This window comes from Bufo bufo, chromosome 1, assembly GCF_905171765.1.
Source record: "Bufo bufo chromosome 1, aBufBuf1.1, whole genome shotgun sequence".
Taxonomy (NCBI): Eukaryota; Metazoa; Chordata; class Amphibia; order Anura; family Bufonidae; genus Bufo; species Bufo bufo.
The window spans coordinates 543,943,723-543,952,773 of record NC_053389.1 but is presented as its reverse complement, the minus strand read 5'-3'; the positions used below and the strand labels follow the sequence as shown (position 1 = coordinate 543,952,773).

The window sequence follows — 9,051 nt, the reverse complement described above, 5'->3', positions numbered from 1 at the left end:
CATCTGATCCTTGCCTGCTTGCCTGTCTCTCCTGTTGCCGACCCCGGATGCCTGACCTATACCTGTGCCGCCTGCCCTGACCTTTTGCCTGTCTGACTACGCTCTGCCTTATTCTTTGTACTGCACTGTTGCTCCTGTAAGGATCCCCGCCTGCCTGACTATGCATGTACTTCTGGTACCTACCCAGGTATCTTCCTGGTCCACCTGAACCACCTGCCACTGACTTCAGGGATTTCTCTGGAGTAGCCCCTCTCAACTACCCTAACAGCTCAAGTCTATCCTCGCCATCTGAGCTCTAGTGAAAACCAGGTAGTTGCTTAGACACGCCCCTCCAGTATATATAGCCAGTCAGTGGCACAGTGGGTTCACAACATACAGCCCTTATGGTGAAGAAACATTATAGTGTCTACAGACGGAACTTTTCCCCCCCAGGGTATAAAAAAGTATCTGTTTTTGGTACAAGTAATTTATATAATATTACAAATTATTTATGTCTCCCCTTAGACGTCTCTTCTCAAGACAATAAACTGAATTCTTTTGAATTTTCCTCATAACCTAATATGCTCCATGCCCCTTAAAAATTTAGTTGCCCTTCTTTGCCACTTATCTACTCCAAGCATCCTTTCTATGAACTGGTGGCCAGAACTAAGCATTGCATATTCTAGAGAGGCTGCACTAATGTTTTGTAAAGTTCCAATATTATGTCCTCTCCCACAAATCCATGCACTTTTAATGTATAACAATATTCTGCTGGCCCTTGGAGGCAACTGATTTAAACAGTCAATGATGTACATACAGGGTAATATTGTGAAATAAAATACAATTATAAATCTTTTTTCTATTCTCCAGAAACTTTATATATGGTTAACCCCTTTAGTGACCAGTTCTATTTTGGGCCTTAATGTCAAGCTATTTTTTCATTGTTGCCTTCTAAGAGCTATAACTTTTTTATTTTTCCATCAATGTAACCATATGAGGGGCTTGTTGCTTGCAGGACATGTTTTAGTTTTTAATGGCATCATTTTGGGGTACACATAACTTACTAATTACTTTTGTGATAATTTTTTATTTTTATTTTCAATTCCACTCCATTTAAAATGTTTTCCTAGTTTCTCTCACTACATCGTACTCAATATTAAATGGTGCCATTAAAAAGTAAAATCTGTCCCTGAAAAACAAGCCCTCAAACGGCTATGTGAATGGCAAAACAAAAAAAGTTATAGCTCTAGGGAGGTAGGGGGTGAATAACAAAAATGCCAAAGCGATAGATCATTTTCTGATGACACATTCCCTTTAAATAGGTCACCAGGCCTGATGTAATCAGAAGCCGCTGGTCATCATAGAAGCAACTGGACAGAAGCAGGGAGCATTGATTGATGAGACAATACTGGAGTAGAAAAAGCAGAGGAGAAGGTCTTCCTGTTTTTGGAGTTTCTGGAAGGAGGCTAGTTGGGTGAGAACTGTTTTTTAAGTGTTTGCTAAGTTTACGTGTTGCAAGACAATACGGTGGGCAAATATTTGAGCAAATGACTATTGCTATTAGGAGTTGCAGTTATTCCTTATTAAGGCATGAAGTCATAAATTCCTTATAGGTTTAATGTATCTTCATAGTCTGATTACAGGAAAAAGTACACATATTTTATTTTATTCTCATTGTACTGAAGAGAGTAAGCTATTGAGTAGATGCTTAAAACTAAGCATTGATGAACTCACAAAATTACTCTGGGAGTTACTTGCGCATTATCACATTGTGGTTTGTTGTTGAAAATTTAGAACTAATTGGAGTACTATAGTTAATTATTATAAACATAAGGCTATTAACCCAATTACATGTTGGGACTGGCGCTGTGTCACACAGTGGGCAGATGTTAGTTTGAGTTCAGAGTTACGACAAATCTTGTTTCCAACCAAAACATTTTAGTTTCTTTTGCCATCGTAATTTTAAACTTTGAAGACATTTATTTTATGACTTGGAGAACGATTTACAATTAACATATGATATACTGTATCTACAGTTGCCACAAATAGAACAAAATAAAGATTTTTTTTAATGCAAATCCTATTATATAAAGAGTATTCGCTGACAAAACAGTGTTTCTCTTCTACTCCCAGCTTTGCAATTTAATTCCAATCTTAAAAAGAAAGGTACATATTAACTGGAATTGTAGTGATTGACAAAATGCATTTTAATACTCAAGTGAAGCAACTTCTGACTCTGTCAGTGGCAGACCACAGAAATAGGTTTGTGTGGTACATACATGTACATTTCATGAGATTTCTCATGAATCTGGGAAGTACAGAAGCATAACTAAGATTATATTCCCCTGTACTGCATATGCTGAATGGATAACATAGCTCCCACTGCTGAATATTGGCAGGGTTCAGTTCTAAGAAAAACATTGGCAGAGAATATTTTAACAAATCAGTCACAAAAAGTCAATAAATAAAAAAAGAAACATGTTCAGAACATTTAGGAACCCTAAATAATGGTAATAGGATTTGGGTCACTGGCAGATTAAAATGAGTCACATCTACTAAGGCTGGGTTCACACCTCTAACTTTGCCTAAATGGTTCTTTAGCTTGATATATACAAATGAAGAGACAATATCTAATGTAGGAGCTGCAGGCAGTGGCATCTCTAGCTTTCAAATTTTGGGGGGGCACACTGGGGGCCAGGACAAAAGTAGGGGGGGCAGCTATAACAACGATACATTTACACAAGTACGCTTAGAAATGCTGCAATACATTACCCAATACCTAAAACCGCAACAGGGAAGAAAAAGTCCAGCTGTCTGTGGATGACACTTTTATAGAGAGGGGGATCTGTGGATGACACTGCTATGGGGGGGGGGGGGATCTGTGGATGCCACATACCGTATATAGCATCTTATGCTATATGTGTCATCCACAGATCCACCCCATGGACAGTGTCATCCCCATTTCCCCCTCCATAACAGCGTCATCCACAGATCTCCCTCCCTATAACAGTGTCATCCACAGATCTCCCTCCCGCCTCTCACAGGAGTGTACATATATAAAATAAACATATTTCACATGAAAACGTACAGTTACTTAGCTTGGCCCTTGGGGGATCTCGGACACCACTTCACACTTGGCCGGGGGCTCGGCTGAGCTGATGTTGGGTTTTATCCTAATGAGAAGATTTCATATAAGGATTTGGAGAAAGGACAGAGAGATAGCAGAGCAGGGAGAGGCTGGTGCTGCTACTAGGGGGTCATACCATGGGGGGAGTAATAAAACCCACCATAATGCCCCCCAGTAGAAATAATTCTCCTTATAATGTGCAAAACATACCCCCTTATGCCCCCAGTTGAGCTAATTTCCCCCATAATGTGCCAGTATAAAATACCCCTATATAGTGCACCAGTAAATGCCTCCATAGTGCTCCTCTCCCCCCTTCCTGCTAGTGCCCCCCATAATGTACCAGTATAAAATGTCCCATATATCGTGCCCCAGTAGATGCCCTCAGTGTCCCCCATAATTTGCAAGTATAAAATACCCCTTCTTAGTGTCCCCGTAGATGACTCCATAGTACTCCTCTCTGCCCCTTCTCCATAGTACCCACCATAATGTGTCCCAGTATAAAATGCTACTGTACAGAGCCCCCCATATAAAACACCCCTTCTTTGTGGCCTCAGTAGATGCCCCTATAGTGCCCACCAATAATGTGCCAGTAATAAGTGCCCTCAATAACGTGCCAGTAACAAGTGCCCCCCCAATGTGCCAGTAATAAGCCCCCTTCACGTGCCAGTAATAAGCCCCCATCACGTGCCAGTAACAAGAGCCCCCATCACGTGCCAGTAATAAGCCCCCCATCACGTGCCAGTAATAAGCCCCCATCACGTGCCAGTAATGAGCCCCCCATCACGTGCCAGTAATGAGCCCCCCATCACGTGCCAGTAATGAGCCCCCCATCACGTGCCAGTAATAAGCCCCCATCACGTGCCAGTATTAAGCCCCCATCATCATGTGCCAGTATTAAGTCCCCCATCATCATGTGCCAGTATTAAGTCCCCCCATCATCATGTGCCAGTATTAAGTCCCCCCCATCATCAGTGCCAGTATTAAGTCTCCCCCCATCATCATGTGCCAGTATTAAGTCTCCCCCATCATCATGTGCCAGTATTAAGTCTCCCCCCATCATCATGTGCCAGTATTAAGTCCCCCCCCCATCATCATGTGCCAGTTTTGTAATAAGCCCCCCCAATGTGCCAGTAACACTATTGTAAAAAACAAACAAAAAAAAAACACTTATACTTACCTAAGTGTCAGCGATGCGATGCAGCCTCTTCCTGTGTCCCACGCTGTAATGTAAGGCTCAGGTGGCACGATGACGTCATTGCGCCGGCCTCTGATAGGCTGCCGGCCTAGTGCCTGCAGCCAGGGGCGTACATAAAAATCACTGGGCCCCATAGCAGGAATCTAAATTGGGCCCCCATTCCCCTTTTATAGCCCCTACCTTTGTTCCATGAACTATTCTTGCTGCTGCGTTTTATAATTTATGACATCAGGGCCGGATTGGGATTACAAAACAGCCCTGGCACACAAAAGAGGTATAATAGATGCAGATGTATATTATATACAGCAGTGTACAGTTATGTGAGGTACGCGGTATAATATATGCAGTGTGTACAGGTATATAGTATATTCCCTAGTGTTCTGATATGTGAGGTACAGGGTATAATAGATGCAGTGTGTACAGGTATATAGTATATTCCCTAGTGTTCTGATATGTGAGGTACAGGGTATAATAGATGCAGTGTGTACAGGTATATAGTATATACAGCAGTGTACTGATATGTGAGGTACGGGGTATAATATATGCAGTGTATACAGTAGTGTAATATGTGAGGTACGAGGTATAATAGATGCAGTGTGTACAGATATATAGTAAATACAGCAGTGTATTGACACCTCGTACCTCAGATATCAGTACACCGCTGTATATACTATATATCTGTACACACTGCATCTATTATACCTCGTACCTCACATATATAGTATATACAGAAGTGTACTGATATCTGTACACACTGCATCTATTATACCTCGTACCTCACATATATAGTATATACAGAAGTGTACTGATATCTGTACACACAGCATCTATTATACCTTGTACCTCACATATCAGTGCACTGCGGTATATACTATATATCTGTACATATTGCATGTATAATACTGTGTAATATATGCAGTGTGTGTGCATGTATGTGTGTGTGTGTATCTATATATATATATATATATATATATACAGAGCAGTGTATTGATGTGACACATAGAAGGTATAATACTGTAGATGCAGTGTTTATAGAAATATGTGGTCAGTTATGCATTATAGTCACTGTGAGATACATGAGGTAGTGGTCACTGTCTGAAGTAGTATACATGAGTGAGCAATGAGTAAAAACAGGGCATGGAGGGGAGGTAAATGATGAAAAGTGGAGGACCTCCTCTTACCTCTCCATTCCAGTCTGTATGGATCAATGCAGAGCTGCTTGTGAACTTTTAATACTTGCTGTTAGGGGTTGAAGGACCTGTGATGATGTCATCACAGGTCCTGGCAGATGTACCTTTGAAATCTAGGAACTACACCATTTTTGGTGCAGTTCCTTTGCTAGATTCTGCAGGACCTGTGATGTTGAAGATGATGTCATCACAGGTCCTGGCAGATGCACTGTTCTAACCTGGGAACTACACTTTACGCTGTGCAGTTCCCTTACAGGACCTGTGATGACATCATCAAAGGTCCTTTAGCTTTAGAAAGGTAAACTGGAGTAATTAGGGGGCGGGGCCTCTCCACCACTTCGGTGCCTGCCTGCAGCCTATCAGAGGAAAGGGAATGGACACGCCTCTCCCTCCCCTGCACCTCCGCTGGCATAGGCAGTTTACAATGGAGATGAGCGCAATGGAAGCGCTCATCTCCCTGTGCCCGGTCGGCTGCTCACTTGGGGGGGGTCATTTTAGTTGGGGGGGCACATGGGGGGGCACAGCATGATGTAGGGGGGGGCCGTGGCCCCCTCTGGCCCCCCTCTGGCGACGCCACTGGCTGCAGGTGCTGTTTATTTTCATTATATATTTATTATAAATACGCAATGATATAATATATTAAACATCTCAAATACAGAAGCAATGTTAGAATTCAAACCTATTCATATGGCAGCACCACATGCGCAGGGTCCAGTGTCACAGGGTGCACACTGGGCAATTGCCCAGTACCAGGGACGTAACTACTATAGTGGTAGACCATGCGAATGCTATGGGGCCTAGGGCAAGAGGGGGCCCAGTCTTCGTTGGGATTATCTCCTCTTCTACTGGAGGTGAAAACGTAGTCAGGACTATACCCTCTAAAGGAACAACTTTTAGCAACTGAGGCAGTGGAAAAATGGCCCAAGGGTCATTGAAAAGGGTTTAGGCAGAAACCCTTCTGTCCTGTGTGGAGGGCCTGGTTTGATCCTTGCTATGGGGCCTTTACTTCTCTATGTACACCACTGCCCATGGCCCCCCCCCCCCTGCTCAGCTGCTCTACCGCCACTGCCACGGGGAACATTTCATCTACCGCATACAGCTAATATTGTGTGACACAATATTCACTGTATGCAGTGAATGCAATGTTTCCAAGGTCTGACTTTACAGTGCACAAAGCTTAGAAACAAATGGAAGGCACTTGGGCCATGGACAGTGATTAGAATTTAAGGGAGACTTATACTGCAGGCTGTTATATACTATGAGGGTCCAGGCTCATGCATTACATATTGTGAGGAGCTGGGGCTGCTACACTGTATACTGTATGGGGCTTGGGTTTTATATTATATACTGTGTGGGGCTGGGGGTGTTTTATTGTATACTGTGTGGGGTTGTTATACCACACTGAGCAAAAATATAAATGCAACACTTTCGGTTTTGCTCCCATTTTGCATGAGCTGAACTCAAAGATCTGAAACATTTTCTACATACACAAAAGACCCATTACTCTCAAATATTGTTCACAAATCTGTGTTAGTAAGCACTTCTCCTTTGCTGAGATAATCCATCCCACCTGATTAGACAGCATGAATATTGCACAGGTGAGCCTTAGACTTTCCACAATAAAAGGCCACCGTTTTGCCTTACTGGGGGGGTCATAAAACCAGTCAGTATCTGGTGTGGCCACCATTTGCCATCTCCATCGCATAGAGTTGATCAGGTTGTTGATTGTGGCCTGTGGAATGTTGGTCCACTCCTCTTCAATAGCTGTGCGAAGTTGAAAAATATTGGCAGGAACTGGAACACACTGTCGTATACGTTGATCCAGAACATCCCACACATGCGTGACATGGGTGACATGTCCGGTGAGTATGCTGGCCATGCAAGAACTGGGATGCTTTCAGCTTTCAGGAATTGTGTACAGATCCTTGCAATATGGGGCAGTGCATTATCATGCTGCAACATCAGGTGATGGTCGTGGATGAATGGCACAACAATGGGCCCCAGGATCTCGTCACGATATCTCTGTGCAGTCAAAATGCCATCAATAAAATGCACCTGTGTTTGTTGTCCCTAACATACACCTGCCCATACCATAAACCCACCGCCACCATGGGCTACTTGATCCACAACGTTGACGTCAGCAAACCACTCACCCACACGACGCCACACACGCTGTCTGACATCTGCCCTGAACAGTGAAAACCGTGACTTATCTGTGAACAGAATGCCTCTCCAACATGCCAGATTCCATCGAATGTGAGCATTTGCCCACTGAAGTCGATTACGATGATGAACTGCAGTCAGGTCCAGACCCCGATGAGGACGATGACCATGCAGATGAGCTTCTCTGAGACGGTTTCTGACAGTTCGTGCAGAAATTCTTTGGTTATGCAAACCGATTGTTGCTGCAGCTGTCCAGGTGGCTGGTCTCAGACGATCATGGAGGTGAACATGCTGGATGTGAAGATCCTGGGCTGGTGTGGTTACATGTGGTCTGTGGTTGTGAGGGTGGTTGGATGCACTGCCAAATTCTCAAAATTGGAGATGGCTTATGGTTGAGAAATGAACATTCATTACACGGGCAACAGCTTTGGTAGACATTCCTGCAGTCAGCATGCCAATTGCACGCTCCCTCAAACGTTGCAACATCTGTGGAATTGTGCTGTGTGATCAAACGGCACATTTAAGAGTGGCCTTTCATTGTGGGAAGTCTAAGGCACACCTGTGCAATATTCATGCTGTCTAATCAGCACCTTGATATGCCACACCTATGAGGTGGAATGGATTATCTCGGCAAAGGAGAAGTGCTCACTAAATTTAGACAGATTTGTGAACAATATTTGAGAGTAATGGGTCTTTTGTGAATGTAGAAGATGTTTCGGATCTTTGAGATCAGCTCATGCAAAATGGGAGCAAAACCAAAAGTGTTGCGTTTATATTTTTGCTCAGTGTATATACCAGTGATGGCAAACCTCTTACAGACCGAGTGCCCAAACTGCAACCCAAAGCCCACTTATTTATCGCAAAGTGCCAACATAGCAATGTAACCTGAATACTACAGTGCATTATAGTATATATTCCATGTACTTTATCATTTTGCTATATTGGCCTAGCTACATTTAATGCAATGCTTGTGCTGTTCATAGTGCGCCCTGCGCTGATGAATGGCAGGAAAAGACTAAGGCGTATTGGTATACCATAAACTTTTTCCAGGGTGCAGGTGCCCACAGAGAGGGCTCTGAGTGCCGCCTCTGGCACCCGTGCCATAGGTTCACCGCCACTGCTATATACTGTGTGGTGCTGGGGGTGTTATAGTGTGTGGTGCTGGGGGTGTTATACTGTATGGGGCTGGGGGATCATACTATATACTATGTGGGGCTGTGGGTGTTTTTCTGTATACTGTATGGGGCTGGGGGTGTCATACTATATCCTATGTGGGGCTGAGGGTGTTTTACTATATACTGTATGGGGCTGGGGTGTCATACTATATACTATATGGGGATGAGGGTATTTTACTGTATTCTGTATGGGGCTGGGGGTGTTCTACTGTATACCAGTGG

At 43.6% G+C, this 9,051-nt stretch overlaps 1 long non-coding RNA gene across 1 annotated transcript; it reads left to right on the top strand.

The window, feature by feature from the left end:
- The first annotated feature begins 348 nt into the window (after window positions 1-348).
- LOC120987115 lies at window positions 349-8,444 on the top strand. The gene is made up of 3 exons (XR_005775919.1): window positions 349-359; window positions 2,497-2,503; window positions 8,313-8,444. It is a non-coding gene; the product is annotated as an uncharacterized LOC120987115 (long non-coding RNA).
- The last annotated feature ends 607 nt before the right edge of the window (window positions 8,445-9,051 follow it).